Genomic DNA, 17,049 nt, shown 5'->3' with positions numbered 1-17,049 from the left:
AAATGTTTAGAAGTCTGCTCCAGGGAGGGACGTCGCTCCGGTGGCTAAGTGGGGGGTGGAGTCCTCGCAGGGACAGTGTGGTCTCAGGACCCTCGGAGTGACGGAAAGACTGGGGGTGTCCAAGTGTGGCAGAGCTCCCCGGTATCAGAGCAGGGAAGCTGGGGGCAGAGACGGAGCTGAGGAGCGGGCTCTCAGCTGGGGGTTACCTTAAACCATGATCCGAGGCACAGTCGGACCACTGCTCCTCAAGCAGGGACCCCAGAAATGGCAGATCCAGGGAGACATCCCCCTTCCTCTTACGGAAGGAGTGGCACAGGAGCACACTGCAGGAATCTGCTGGGTTTGGAAACTCCAAAGGGCGTCACACGCCAGAGATAGAAACACTTGGTCACAGGCCAGGTGAGCATGGAGCGTGGCTGGAGACCAGGGAGATGGGAGGGATTGACGGCTTTTCTCTGAGGGTGCACTGAGGACTGGAGGCCTGAACTCTCAGCTTCTCTGGGGCTAGAGACTGGGCGGCCGCCATCTTCATTCCCGTCCTCCCAAGCGGTACGGAAAGCGCTCAGGGAACAAAAGCTCCGAGCGCGAACCCGAGCGGATTGCTTAGCCCGGCCCGGGGCAAGGGCGGTGCGGTTCTGCCCCAGGCAAAGACGTTTGAGAATCAGGGCAACAGGCCCCTCCCGCAGAAGATCAGCAAGAACGTCCAGCCAAGACCAAGTTTACCGATTAATGAGAACTGGAAAACTCCAGTGTTAGCGGAAAGCAACACATAGAATTCATGGCTTTTTTCCCATGACACTTTAGTCTTTCAAAGTTATATATTTAAAATTTTATTTTTTCTTATTCTATTTTTTAAATTTTTCCTCTTTCCTATTTTAACTTTTTAAAACTATTTTATCTTTCAATACCTTTTTAACAATCTTTTTTAATTTTCATTTTTATAGTCATATTCTATCCATTCTTTATATTTAACTTTATTTTTTGTATACATACAAGTTTTTCTTTCTTTAAAACTTTGGGATAGAGTTTCTTCTAACAGACCAAAATGTACCTTAAATCTAGTGTATAGCTTTGTTCTATTCTCCAGCCTGATCATATTCTCTCCTTCTTTTTTTTCAACCAACTTCTTATCAATTTCTTTTTTAGAATCTTTTTTAATTTTCAGTTTTACAGTCTTATTCCATCCCTTTACTGTGTTTACCCTTATTTCCATATATATAGAAGTTTTTCTTTCTTTAAAATTGTGGGAAGCAGTTTCTTCTAACAGATAAAAATACACCCAAAATCAAGTGTGTCGTTCTGTTTTATTCACCAGCCTTATACTTTTTTCCTTTCTTCTCCCTCCAGTTTTGGGTCTCTTCTAATTTGGCTAGTGTATATTTTTCTGGAGTTGTTATTACCCTTTTAGCATTTTTTTCTCTCATTCATCTGTTCTCTGGACAAAATGACAAGGTGGAAAAACTCACCTAAAAAAAAAAAAATGACAAGAGGCAGTACTGACTGCTGGGGACCTCATCAATATGGACATTAGTAAGATGTCAGAACCAGAGTTCAGAATAATGATTATACAGATTCCAACTGGGCTTGAAAAAAGCATAGAAGATACTAGAGAATACTTTCTGGAGAAATAAAATCCCTTTCTGGAGAAAAAAAAAAGAACTAAAATCTAACCAAGTTGAAATTAAAAAAGCTATTATTGAGGTGCAATAAAAAATGGAGGCTCTTACTGCTAGGATAAATAAGGCAGAAGAGAGAACTAGTGCTATAGAAGACCAAATGATGGAGAATAAAGAAGCTGAGAAAGAGAGAGATAGACAACTACTGTACTATGAGGAGATAATTTGAGATAAGTGATACCATAAGATGAAGCAATATTAGAATATTTGGGACCCCAGAAGAAGTAGCAAGAGAGAGAGGGGCAGAAGGTATATTGTAGCAAATTATATCAGAGAACTTTCCTAATTTGGGGAAGGGAACAAGCATCAAAATCCAGGAGGCACAGAGGACCCCCCTCAAAATCAATAAAAATAGGTCCACACCCCGTCATCTAATACTAAAGCTTACAAGTCTCAGAGACAAAGAGAAAATTCTGAAAGCAGCTTGGGACAAGAGGTTTGTAACCTAGAATGGTAAAAATATAGATTGGCAACATACCTATCCACAGAGACCTGGCAAGGACTGGCATGATATATTCAGAGCACTAAATGAGAAAAGTAGGCAGTCAACAATACTATGTCCAGCTAGGCTGTCACTGAAAATAGAAGGAGAGATTTAAAAGCTTCCAGGACAAACAAAAACTAAGAGAATTTGCAAACACCAAACCAGCCCTATAGGAAATACTGAAAGGGGTCCTCTAAGCAAAGAGAGAGCCCTAAGGTAACAGACCAGAAAGGAACAGAGACAATATACAGTAACAGTCACCTTACAGGCAACACAATGGCACTAAATTCATATCTTTCAATAGTTACCCTGAATGTAAATGGACTAAATGCCCCAATCTAAAGACACAGGGTATCAGAATGGATAAAAAAACAAAACAAAACAAAACAAAATAAAACAGGACCAATCGATATGCTGTCTGCAAGAAACTCACTTTAGACCCAAAGACACCTCCAGATTTAAAGTGAGGGAGTGGAAAACAATTCACTAGTTCATGCTAATGAACACCCAAAGAAAGCTGGGGTGGCAATCTTTATACCAAACAAATTCAATTTTAAGTCAAAGATTATAAAAAGAGATAGACTGGGGCGGGGGCGGGGGGGAGACCCAAAAGACTCCACTCCAAAACTGCTAGAACTCACACAGGAATTCAGTAAAGTGTCAGGATATAAAATCAATGCACAGAAATCAGTTGCATTTCTATATACACCAAAAAGACAGAAGAAAGAGAAACTAAGGAGTCAATACCATTTGCAATTGCACCCAAACCTATAAGATATCTAGGAATAAATCTAACCAAAGAGGCAAAGAATCTGTACTCAGAAAACTTTTGAGTACACATGAAAAAAATAAAAGCGGACACAAAAACTGGAAAAACATTCCATGCTCAAGGATTGGAAGAACAAATATTTTGAAAATGTTTACGCTACCTAGAGCAATCTACACATTTAATGCAATCCCTACCAACATACCATCACCTCTCTTCAAAGAAATGGAACAAATAATCCTAAAATTTATATGGAACCAGAAAAGAACCCAAATAACCAAAGGAATGTTGAAAAAGAAAACCAAAGTTGGCAGCATCACAATTTCAGATTTCAAGCTCTATAACAGGGTCGGAATCATCAAGATAGTATGGTACTGGCATGAAAACAGACAAATAGATCAATGGAACAGAATAGAGAGCCCAGAAATAGACCCTCAACTCTACGGTCAACTAATATTCAACAAAACAGGAAAGAATGTCCAATGGAAAAAAAGTCTCTTCAACAAATGGTGTTGGGAAAATTGGACAGCCACATGCAGAAGAATGAAACCGGACCATTTCCTTACTCCATACACAAAAATAGACTCAAAATGCATGAATGACCGCAATGTGAGACAGGAATCCATCAAAATCCTTGAGGAGAACACAGTCAGCAACCTCTTCAACCTCAGCCACAGCAACTTCTTCATAGAAATATCACCAAAGGCAAGGGAAACAAGGGCAAAAATGAACTATTGAGACTTCATCAAGATCAAAAGCTTTAACACAGCAAAGGAAACAGTTAACAAAACCGAAAGACAACCGACAGAATGGGAGAAGATATTTGCAAATGACATATCAGATAAAGGGTTAGTATCCGAAATCTATAAAGAACTCAACAATCAAACTCAATTCCCAAAGAATAAATAATCCAATTAAGAAATGGGCAGAAGACATGAACAGACATTTCTGCAAAGAAGACACCCAAATGGCCAACAGACACATGAAAAAGTGCTCCACATCACTTGGCATCAGGGAAATACAAATCAAAACCACAGTGAGATACCACCTCACACCAGTCAGAATGGTTAAAATTAACCAGTCAGGAGATGACAGGTGTTGGCGAGGATATGGAGAAAGGGGAACCCTCCTACACTGTTGGTGGGAATGCAAGCTGGTGCAGCCACTTTGGAAAACAGTATGGAGGTCCCTCAAAAAGCTGAAAATAGAGCTACCCTATGACCCAGCAATCCCACTACTGGGTATTTACCCCATACATACAAATGTAGTGATCCAGGGCGGCACATGAACCAGAATGTTTATAACAGCAATGTTCACAATAGCTAAACTATGGAAAGAGCCTTGATGTCCATCAAACAGAGGAATGGATAAAGAAAATGTGAAACTGCATTTCTTGTAGTAATCAAATCCAGGCATTCCTCTGTCATTGGGATCCAAGTTTGGTTCCACCAAGAGAATCACAATATTGGTCTGGGAGTTATGGGGCCCACATGCATTCCCTATCACTAATCACTTCTCATTGACCAAAAGAAGCATATTTAAGAGGTTGAATATCTGCCTAAGAGGGTCAGTGAGTTGCAAATATTGAGGTAAGTAACTCAGTCATTTCAGGGGGATCTGCCTGTTAGGAGGAATTATTGTCCTCCAATTCAACGGATCTGACGTAGAAAAGGGACAATAAGTCCCTAAGTATCTGGCCACCTGTACATGCTGATTTTTACCACCAGTAGGGAACTGGTCTGCTCTGGCTGGAATTGCTCCTAGCCAAATTTGAGTCCCTTGCAGTCTTATAAGGGGAGACTACTCCAGGAAGCCTGGAGGTGCTTCCCTGGTATCCTATTGAGGAGGAAATAAGCTCCAGCAGTTTCCAGAAGTTAAAGTGTGTCAGCCAGAGGAGATGGAAAATTGGCTGGAGGAAGCAAGGGTGGAAGGGCAGGTAAGGGATTTAGAGCTTGTAATATAATCCTGCCTTCTTCCTCCCTTAAAATGCTCCATCTTCTTATAGTGCCAGGGGAATAGCCTTCTTTTCTGGTCTCTGTTACCATCAGCTTACACCCTTCTCATTTGGTCTCTTCCTGACAGAGGAGCATGTCATCATTTCTGTCCATCTTCTTTTCCAGTCTCTGTACCATCAGCTTAGATCCTTCCCTTTTAGTCTCCTCCTGATAGAGGGAATCACATCATCTTTGCCAGCTCTCTGGCAATACAAATCCAATTGCAGAGCAGTATGGTAATGCATAGAACGGCTTAAAATCCATCGTTCACAGGCTCCAGTGTATATTTTGTGTCTGTGCTGTGTCACAATAAAAGATTATTTTCTTGGACATGGATGAGTAACTGAAATTGGGCTATTTCTACAAAATGCACCCAAACAGCCTGTCATGGTAGAATAGACATTAAATTTCCCACAAATATCACACAATCACAAAAGAACTACTTACCTGACAAACCAAAACCAAATTGGGTAAAAAATCCATCAGCTGTTTTTACTAGCCTTGTACCTCAAACAACAGAAACAAAGAGCAAAGAAAGGGAGTTGTAGTTGTACACACTGGCGCAGCAACACATGAATCCATGAACACATCCAGATACTGGCTCCTTGCTCCTACAAAAAGCTGAGGCCACCTACACTGACCTCAAAAATGAACTGAGGGTCCCTGGTTGAAAGCAGTTCTGGACATTGCTAGGGACGCCAATAGTCTTCCCAACACTGGGCTAGTTAACCATGAGCAGTACCTCTCCTGGCAGGCTCGCCAAAATTGTTACCAAAACTAAGTCCCATCTGTTTACCACATGATAGACCGACAAGTCAAGAGACGAGGTGCTGGGGCAGGGGAAGCAACTTTATATGGAAAAGCCATCGAACTGAGAAGCTGGCAAACTAATGTCCCCCAAACCCCCCCACATTCCCTGTTCATGTAGGCAGGACCTACATGAAGGGGGAGAGAAGTGGAAGGGACCAGAAGCGAACCTCAGCTGCCACTGAGGCTTGAGCAATCATTCGGGTGTCTTTAGTTGGGTATGACAGGTCAAGTTCTTCAAGTTTATTAAGACACTTTAAACAGAATTGATTGCTAGAAACGTACCATGTGTTTAGAGCTTGACATGGAGGAATGCGATTGGTTTAGTCCTGCTAGAAGAACCCTTACATTAGCCTACAGGTGGGCAAAATCATCTAACACAAAGTCTATTTTATAGTAATTGATGAGTATCTCCTGTAATTTGCTAAATACTGTACTGAAAGTGAGAAACTGGTTGGATGGATACAGAATGGCTGTTAACAGTAACAGTCATTTATCCTCCTGATTGCCCAGTTGCCTGGGAGTCATGAGATGGGATTGTCCCACATGTGTATCACTTTTATACATTGTAGAGTCGAAGAATCACGAGTCAAACCATCATGAGTTAGGGATTGTCTGTAATTAATCCCACATTTATAATTTACAAATGGGAAAACTGAGATACAGTGAAGATAAGAAGTAATGCAGGAATTGGAATCTACATAACCGGAAGTCTAGCCAAGTTTTTTCCCATGAGTTCATCCAATACAATAAAGAATGGAACAAGTGCTATGATAACTATAGGGCCCTAATAAAGGAAAAACACATTCCAGCCAAATGAGAGAAGGGGGAGTATTTGAATTTATGTGTGATGACACAGTGGGAAGTAGCCCTCCAGGCAGAGGGCAAGTGCAAACAAAGGCACAGAAGTATGGAAGACAGCAGGTGTAGTCCCATGGTCTGGCCAAGGTGGCTTGTGGAGATAGAAGATAGGAGCCGATCCTGGTCAAGAGGAAGCCAGATCCCAAGTAGCTGTAGTATTCCAAGGAATCTATACTTTACTATTTAGGGGCTTTTTACTTTTTATTTTAGGAGTTCATAACTTGATGGGGTCTGTTTTAGAGAAGACAACTCAGGTGGCATGGTGAAAGACGGGTGGGTGAAGCAGAGCAAAGCCACCCAAGAACTACAGAGACAGCTCAGGTGAGGAGTGGTCTGTGGTGGCAGTAGCGATAGAGGGGAGGGGAGACTCTGCCAAAGGAGGACAAATAAGAAAATGCAGATCCTGAAAAATAAGACATGGTTATGCTAATGATGGCTTTGTTATAACTGTTTTGGATAGTTTTGTTTTAGCAATAAATGGATAGAACTATTGTCATTAAAACAATCAGATATATTTTGAAGTTTAGGCAGTTTAAAGTAACATGACAAGGTGTTTTTTAAAATATTTTTAACAAGGTCAAGAAACCAGCTTTCACAACTAGGCCAAGTATCTTCCTGCTGGGACCTCTTTGCCCTTCATAACTGCTTTCTATGGTAGTTGACATATACTTGTTACTATAGTAAGCATTTGTATAAACATCTATTTTCCCAATCTATCATAATTTCCTTGAGAATAGGAATATGATTTTATTTTGTTTCTCTAGTGTCTAGCATAGTTCTTCATCTGCACCTTCATCATATACAAAGCCTCCTGTGTATTTTCCTTTCCTGGGTCCTGGGCAAGATCCTTTCATTGACTTAGTTAAGGGCACACCCAACCAGAACATCAACCTGGATGCATCCCTCCATGTTTTTTATAAGGATTGAAAAATTCCTTGATAAAATCCATATGTTATGAGTCCACAAAATCCCTTTCCCATGCCAGCAAGACACATGTACAAAAACTGGAAATGTGGCAGGGGGCGGGGGGCGTCTGAAATGTCTTGTTTTTAGTGAACCTATCCTCATCCTAAAATATCATCACTTTCTTTTCTGTGGTAAGAGTCTTTAAATGTTATATTTTGGAATCTTTCCTGTGAGTGAGGCCAACCACTTTGATCTGTAGCTTGTAGAGTTGTTAAACAGCTCACAGTCATTGAGAGCCAAGTCGTACTGGTGCTCTTCTAAGCACTTTCCGTGTAATCCTCACTACCACCTTTTTGAAATCTCCTCTTATTCTCCCATTTTATAGATGAGGAACTGAAAAACAGAGATATTCAGTAACTTGGTTAAGGTGATACAACAATAAGGAGTAAAGCCAGAACTCCATCTTAGCATTGTAAATTTGGAGCCTGTCCTCTCAAACAATCCACAACATTGTCTTTCATTTCAATCCTTCCTCTTAAAATGCAAAGTCTAAAGATTTATCAGTCTTTAGTCTTCTGGAATTTGTCCAGTTCTCTACAATCTCCAAAACTTGCCAGACATGATGAAACCTTAGTAAAATTTTTTTTTTAAGCAAACTTGAATGAATTCACCAGGGCCAATGGAGCCAAACTCATTCAACATGACGGACAGTTCTAGTTTATTCTTATCTTTTATCTGTTACCCTTTCCACTTTGTACAACATTTCATGGAGTGAGATGTCTCAGTCTAAATGCTATTCTTTCTGTGATTCCTCTTCTAGAACCCTAGGCAGACTGGAGTAATTTTTTTAGTTATGTCTCCCTTGGACTTCATACTCACCTCTATTACTATAATTACTTTAGCATATTTAATTATACAGATTATATTTATTTATTTACATGCCTCTCTCCTTACTGGACTATCAACATCTTGACAAGAGCAATTATATTGCATCATTATAAAAGGCTCAGGATTTGGAACATTTCTTGACACTTCACAGCTGCTCAATAAATATTCCTGACAGAAATGAGAGGAAAGCAAAATAGGTCTTGAGAAACTCGGGTTCCTTGTCTGCAAGTTAATATGACACTATTATCTCCAAGGAATCAAGCTCTTACTCTTTTCTTGTTAATCTTCTTTAAACAAACAAGCAAAAAACAAAAACACAAACAAAGCAGTCTTTTTCTTTGTTTCAGAATGTTTTTCTTTCCACACACTTTAGTTCATTTCGGTCTAAAGCAAGTGTTCCTGCCTTTATTCTGGGAGGCTTGTGCCACTGTTTTATTTTTTATTTATTTTTTAAAATTTATTTATTTATTTATTTTTAATTTAATTTTTAAAATTTATTTTCAGCGTAACAGTATTCATTGTTTTTGCACCACACCCAGTGCTCCATGCAATCCGTGACCTCTCTAATACCCACCACCTGGTTCCCCCAACCTCCCACCCCCCGTCCCTTCAAAACCCTCAGATTGTTTTTCAGAGTCCATAGTCTCTCATGGTTCACCTCCCCTTCCAATTTCCCTCGACTCCCTTCTCCTCTCTATCTCCCCTTGTCCTCCATGCTATTTGTTATGCTCCACAAATAAGTGAAACCATACGATAATTGACTCTCTCTGCTTGACTTATTTCACTCAGCATAATCTCTTCCAGTCCCGTCCATGTTGCTACAAAAGTTGGGTTTCATCCTTTCTGATGGAGGCATAATACTCCATAGTGTATATGGACCACATCTTCCTTTTATTTTTTTATAAACATATAATGTATTATTAGCCCCAGGGGTACGGGTCTATGAATCGCCAGGTTTACACACTTCACAGCACTCACCATAGCACATACCCTCCCCAATGTCCATAATCCCCACCACCCCTCCCCCCCCGCCACCCTCAGTTTTTTTTGTGAGATTAAGAGTCTCTTATGGTTTGTCTCCCTCCTGATCCCATCTTGTTCCATTTATTCTTTTCCTACCCCCCAAACCCCCATGTTGCATCTCCACTTCCTCATATCAGGGAGATCATATGATAGTTGTCTTTCTCTGATTGACTTATTTCGCTCAGCATAATACCCTCTAGTTCCATCCACGTTGTCGTAAACTGTGCCCCCGTTTTAAAATTGTCTTGGTTATGTGCCCCATCTCTCATCTTTAATTTATATGCTTTTGGGCCTGAGCCCATCATAAAAGCTGTTTCTATAGCCACACATCTCCTTCCATATGGGTGATACACTACTGCAGTGTCAACATTTCTTTCTGATAGTTTCTCAACTTTCTTGGTCCACTCCCTCCCCTCTCCCAATTATATTTCACTGAATTCTACTTAATTTTCTTTTAATTTTCTGAAATCTGCCTTCTCAAAAATGTAAGGATAATGACCAGTGATTCCCTTCATTGGTAAGGTACGTGACGATGTCATGTACATTGTGAGGCTTGAACTCATAACCCTAAGATCAAGAGTTTTGTGCTCCACTGACTGAATCAGCTAGGCACCCCTCATATGCATTTTTATTTCCACATCTTTAACTAGCATACGATGGAACTAAAGTTAGAAAAATTTAGTGAAGTGCTCAAGGTGAGACATCTAAGTGGCAGGGAATTGCTTTAAAATTAGGCTGTCTGGCGCTAGAGCATGCACTCTAAATCCTTGTTACAGAGAGCATGTTCTTGAGTTCTATATGAGGTGCCACAGGCCTTGACAGCCCCATTGCCTAATGTAAACCTGAGTGCAAGCTTGCCTAAGGCCAGCCAGGTGGTACCTGCAGAACTGCAGTTAGCAGCAAAATTTCTGACTACTGGTTCAGTACGCTATATACTACGTCTTGATTCTCCATTACTAGGATTAGGTAGATATAGCAGAAATTGCCTTGATATTTTATATGATATTTTGAAGGATTAGAATGAATTTTGAGTGTGGAAGGATATACTTCTGCTAGATCTAAACATTGTCTGGGGAAAAGATTAGTCTCTCATCCTTTACTCCCTGACTTCTTTCACACGGAGTGCGAATAATTAGTATGTTTCAGAAAAGGCTTTTCTGATGTAATCCTAAAGTTTTAGGCAGGTGGCACCATCAGTGGTTCCTTTTCCGGAGTCACTTTCAAGACATGCTCCCTCTCATTTTTCCACTTCTGCTTTCATAATAAAAATAGAGAGAATTTTATAGAGAGAATGAGAGTTAAGGAAAATTTTGTACAAACTCTTGTTCAGGAATTTTCTTGGAAGCATTTTTTTAGAAAGCAAGTTTTACTAGGGAATACAGTTTAGTCTACTGACTCCTTTACTTACATGTGCTTTGTGTTACATTCTCCTTCACCTTTCTACTCCTTCACTGGCAGTCATCTAGCCTTTACTCATACCAGTTCTCTTAACATCTATCCATTATCTCATCTAATGGTCCTTCCAGTGTTTGAAGAGTGTTAACATGAATCCCTAGATTAAACATTACAGTTGTTATAGGAGGATGGTCTAAGAGTCAGGAACCTGGTTCTATCACTCATTAACCAACCTATCTTGGTCAAAGCACTTAATGTCTTTCAACTTTCAGTACTGCCATCTATAAAAATTGATATAATAACATTTATCTCATAGTATGATTATAGGGATCAAAATCAATATATTAAAGATGTGAATATTGTGAATCGTTCTATAAATATGATCATGGCTGTCCCGCCCCTGCTCACAGTCCAGTCGCACTTCAGAATGGGGCTGATCTGTAAAGGTTATGGGGAGGTAATTTGCTTTCTCAGTGAAAACACTGTTCTTTAGTATGTTTAAAGTGGCATCAGATGTCACTAGACGCTATACTGGGTCATCTTAAACCTGAGATCAACTAAAATACCCAGATCTTTTTCACAGCGTGCCTCCACTTTGCTCAAATGCAATCGTAGTATTTACCTTAGATGCTTTGTGCCAGTTAAATTTCATGCTGTTGGTCTTGGCCCAATATTTGAATATGCTGAGGATATTTAGAATAGTGGGTGATTCTTCTGGATGAGATCTGTTATCCAGCTCTGCAGCATCTGCAAATAGATTGACTTCTTTTCAATATTCTTTGACTATAGTCTGCTTAAGGGAAAGATTTGTCCTCTACTTTTCCATTGTAGGGCTAGATGGATGCACACATTTGATGTAGAAGGTCTTGAAATACTTCAAGATGGGATCTTCCACAGTCTCTGACTCCATAATCCCTTGAAATTTCTAAGAAAAACCCCATTGCTGGAATTTTGGAGTGTGTGTGTGTGTGTGTGTGTGTGTGTGTGTGTGTGTGTGTGTGGTGGGAGTTGGCGGCATGGAAAAGAGCTATTACTGGCTTACGTTGCAAATGCTTATGAGAGGTCTCTACTTGTTGATGAAAGATTGTCAATGCCTTGATGGTCTGAGAACTTGGTATTTTGGTTACTGCAATGATGAAAGACAACAGCCTGACCCATCTCACTTCAAATTCTGAAGACCTTTCCATACTAATTTATTGCATAGGAGCACTTCCTCTTTTCATGGGAATGGAGAAGAATGACCTCATATGACAGAATTTATTTTCTAGGTTGTTTTTCCATATGCCAAGGATATATGACTTAACAATTCTTTTTTTTTTTTTAAGATTTTATTTATTCATTCGACAGAGAGAGATCACAAGTAGGCAGAGAGGCAGACAGAGAGAGAGAGAGGAGGAAGCAGGCTCCCCACCAAGGAGAGAGCCAAATGCGGGGCTCGATCCCAGGACCCTGGGATCATGACCTGGGCCAAAGGCAGAGGCGTTAACCCTCTGGGCCACCCAGGCGCCCCTGACTTAACAATTCTTAACATCATCTCAAAGATGAAGATAAGTAAGTTGGGTCCAACATGAAAGTGTCCCACTACAGAGAGACCAAATGATAAAAAGACACAGCTTTTCATGAATGTTGTAGTTTAAATAGCCAGGGAGAGGGAAATAGGTAGGATTCACTGTGGTACTTGGGCTTTAAAAAGATATACACAGATCTTTTTCTGAGCCTTCATGCTCAGAAAAAGAGCATTTCAGTTTAACTCTTCCCATGTATCCCACTTCCTTAATTTTTTAAATTGACATAATGTATTAGTTTCAGGGGTATGACATAATGATTTGATATTTGTGTATATTGCAAAATGATCACCGTAATAAGTGTAGTTAGCATCCATCACCATACAGAGTTACAATGCTTTTTGTCCTTGTTATGAGAGCTTTTATGATCTATTCTCTTAATACAGTATTATTAACTATAGGGGCGCCTGGGTGGCTCAATCGGTTAAGCAGCTGCCTTCAGCTCAGATCATGATCCCAGGGTCATGCTGGGGTCAAGCTTTGTGTGGGCTTCCTGCTCAGTGGGGAGCCTGCTTCTCCTTCTCCCTCTGCCCCTCCACCCCCATCCCCCACTCATGCACTATTTTGTGTGCTTTCTCTCTCAAATAAATAAGTAAAATCCCTTTTAAAATAACCAATATTATTATTAACTATAGTTAATATAATTAACTATATTAATATATATTTTATAATATATTATATATAGTTTATATTATTATATAAATTATATTATTATATAATTATATATAGTTTTATAATATATAAAAATAATATAATTAACTATAGCTAATTATATAATAATAATAAATAATATAATAATATAATAAATAGTATTATTAACTATAGTTAATAATATTATTAACTATAATAATAAATAAATAAAACTCTGTGCCTTCAAACATGTTTAAATTTTTCTGTCTTGAAAAACTTTCTTTGACCCTGCTACCAACTCTAGCAATAAGGGAATTGAACTTTTCAAACCATAGTCTACACACCCTTTGTTTCTACTTCCTTGTTTTTTGTTTTTTTTTTAAAACATATAATGTATTTGCTTCAGGGGTACAGGTCTGTGAATCATCAGTCTTACACAATTCACAGCTCTTACCCTCCCCAATGTCCATCACCCAGCTACCATATATCCCTCCCCCCCCCTACCCCCCAGCAACCCTCAATTTGTTTCCTGAGATTAAGAATCTTTTATGGTTTGTCTCCCTCCCATGAGGGGTAGGAACTTGTGTCCCCCCTCTACCATCAAACTGAAAATGTTAAGGTCATTCACGATGTCTCAAGTGGCCTCTTCTCAGTTCTTTCATTCTTTGACTTCTTTGTAGGATATCACTGACTATATTCCTGAAGTTTTCCTTAGTCCTTGGCCTCTGAAATATTTTACTCTCCTACTTTTTTATGCTGCCCTAGCTTTTGTTTTGTCATTGCTCTTAAAGTAAATAAAGTCCTATATGACTTTGGTCCTTATTCTAACTCTCCAGCTTCATCTTGTTCCTTTTTCATCTTGCATTTCTCTATCATGATAAAATTATTTTGGTTTCATGGTAAGCATTATTTGTCATCACTCATTTCTGGTCCTTGGGACATGATGTTCCTTCCTCTAGGACTACACATCCTCACTTCCATTTCACCTAACTCCTTACTCTTTCTCATATGTCACCTGAAATATAAGTTCCTTACGAAGGCTTTCTGCAACCGTTAAAGTAGGGGTCTCTGCTCTTTGATCTTAGATCTATATCTCAGTATCTCAGATCCATATCCCAACATTTATCTCATTTTATCTCTTTAACTGTCCGTCACTTTCATTAAGCTATAGGTTTTGTAAATATTTGGCTTGTTGCTAGATCCTCTTGTAGCTTGAAACATGCAAATATTCATTAGTGGTTGTTGAAAGAATGAGTGGATAAACTATGAGTGGCCATCCATTCTCTGTCATCTCTATTGATTCCTCTTCTTCTTTCTAACTTCTCATGTATCAAAATTGAGATAACTATATCTCTCACAACTATTTCACAGTGTTGTGAGGATAAATGAGATAATGTACATGAAATGACTTATTTATCAATTATAAAGTGATATTTGAGGATTCACTTGCTATTATTATTGTGTCCTCAAAAACAAGACTTACTCTTTCATCTGTGGTGAAGAATGACTTGAGAAATATTAGGACAGATGTTGTTTGTACGAACTGCAATGAGTAGTAAATAAGCCCTGGAGGTCTAACACATGGTGTAGTGAATATAGTCAACAATATTGTATTAAAATCATCAAACTTGGTAAGAGACTAGAACTTAACTATTCCAACCACTTAAAGAAAACCATAATCATGTAGAGATGTTAATTATCAGTACAAAGGCAATCATATTACAATATATAAATGTATCAAATTAACATTGTACATCTTAAACAGTATTATATGTCAAATATATTTCAATTTAAAAGTAAGTATTTGTATTGGAAGTCTTGGGGACTTCTGAGATTGGACAAATTTCGTTTTTTCTGATTAACTGAAGAGTCAAGAGGACTTGGATGAGAGTTGTAAAATCACTGACACTGTTTGGAGGGTTCTCAGGATAATTTAAGATTTACATTTTGCAATCTTAAAGTCACAGGAAATTTTTAACAAAATAATTCCTACCTAAAGTTATCCTACCCTAAAAGTTAATCCATATTAAATAATGTCTTTCCTCATGTAATAGGATTCTCTTTCTGGATTTTCTCTGGTTTTGATGCAAGAAAATCATCCAACATCTTTGTTAATTGGCTTATCATGGAAACATAGAAACTATCAAACCATGAAGGGCTTTTATTTCTTTGCCTTTGCCTACTGTTTGTGGGGAACTCTTGAAGTGCTTTTAGATAGTTTCTGACAGTAGGGTAGGGATGGATATATTTTTTGGAGATTATCATGGGGGAAAATCCAAATCTAGGAAGGAAGTAATCCAAGAAGGAATTTTTCCATATAGCAGTCTCAGAATTAGAAATACGATAATTTTTTGACACCCACTGGAAGATTTTAATTACTAAGCTGCTCTCATCAGTCATGTTGATCACAACCCATTTCAAAGAACTATACAATTCCAAGTATTTGTACTGAACTTTGGTCCTATCAGGTAACATTTAAGAAACAAATCATTTGTCTGAGGGCTTGGAAATTTCTTTGTTGCACAGTGGTCTGGTTTGTATGAATGTTTCACTGAAAAGGAAGCAGCAAGGAAAGAGGAAAAAATACGAGCCGCTGTCATGTCGTCACGGAATGTCTTAGCTCATCAATGTTCATTTGAACTCGGGAAAAGTTGGCAACTCTGGCCTTCATAATGTGCTTCCTGCTACAGCTCCACAGTGCAGCAGGGAGCTCCCCGTCCTTCCACAGTCGGCTCTGTGGGAGGGGGTGGCATTACCTTCCTTCAGCCTGTAAGGTGGTTAAGAGTCTGGTTTCAAAGTGGAAGAAAAAATTCAGAGTATAGACAGGGTATGTCTAGACGGCTGACATAACCTCTGGAGCTAGACAAGGTGAATAACTAATAATAACTAGTATCTACTGAAAATTTAGTGCACTGGGTGCTTTCCCAAGTATTTTACATGGATCATCTCATCTAACCCTCAAAATAAACACATGCTGAGTAAGGACACTGAAACGCAAAGGAAAACAAACAAAAAACATGTTCAAGTTCACACAAGAAATAAGTAACAAAGCCAAGCTACAAGCTCAGGTGGTTTGACTTTATTTCACCATTCTGCTATATTAACTCCTCATCAATGCGGATTATAAGCCTCAGTTAAGGCATGAAATCCTCTCAAGATGCCATGTTGGTGGGAGAAGAGTTATTGCCTAGACTGAGAATAACTAGTATGATACATACTGATAATTGAAATAAAAATCACAACTGAAGGTGTCATTTAATCAAGTATTAATCGAGTACCACATAACCAGCCTCTGAGAGAAACTAAGGGAACTGCAAAAGGATGGGAACTGAGTGTTGGCCCGAAAGAGCTTGTGATTTGAAGGCAAGACAGGGGATATCAAGGAGTAGATACGTCCTTTGGAAATCTGCTATTGATGGAGCAGGTCTGTAATCACCAGGAAATGGAGTTTTCACATGATTTCTGGCATTGAGGCTCCCTCCTAGTGGGTTAACACCAGAGTTTTTGAGGAAGAACATCTGTTTCTGTTTTCTTTTCTTTCTGAAGTCCTAGGATAACTTGTTGGCCTTTTGAGTCTCATTGACACAGTCATTCCACAACATGGGAAATACGATCCAGGGAGGAGATAAAATCAGCTGAAAAACAACCCCATAGTTTCCCCTGAGTATAAGTTGTTTTGTCACTTTTTTCTTTGGATACATTAGGAAAAAATGATACTAAGTTCTACTGTATCTTTTCTCTTAGTAACTCCAGCAGTCATTGTGTTTGAAAAGTTTTCATTTAGGACAGGGATGCTAAACAGACCTGCAGCATGAGAGGCTCCAAATAGAACAATTCACCAATCATCACTTTCTCAGTGTTTAATGCAATGCAAGCAGCAGGTGGGAGTGCAAGAGAAGTACTGTATAAGTACAGTCCCTCAGTACACATCCTCAAGGACTTTGCTTTTTGGTTGGAGACAGAAGGTAATTATGTAAAACTCTAGAAGATCCAGATCATTAAATGCAGTGGACATCGTCATTGATAGGTGGTTTACAGAAAAGAGAGATGAATG

This window comes from Enhydra lutris, unplaced genomic scaffold (assembly GCF_002288905.1).
Source record: "Enhydra lutris kenyoni isolate GAN:26980312 unplaced genomic scaffold, ASM228890v2 scaffoldscaffold24, whole genome shotgun sequence".
Taxonomy (NCBI): domain Eukaryota; kingdom Metazoa; phylum Chordata; class Mammalia; order Carnivora; family Mustelidae; genus Enhydra; species Enhydra lutris.
Note: the sequence above shows the minus strand (reverse complement) of the source record.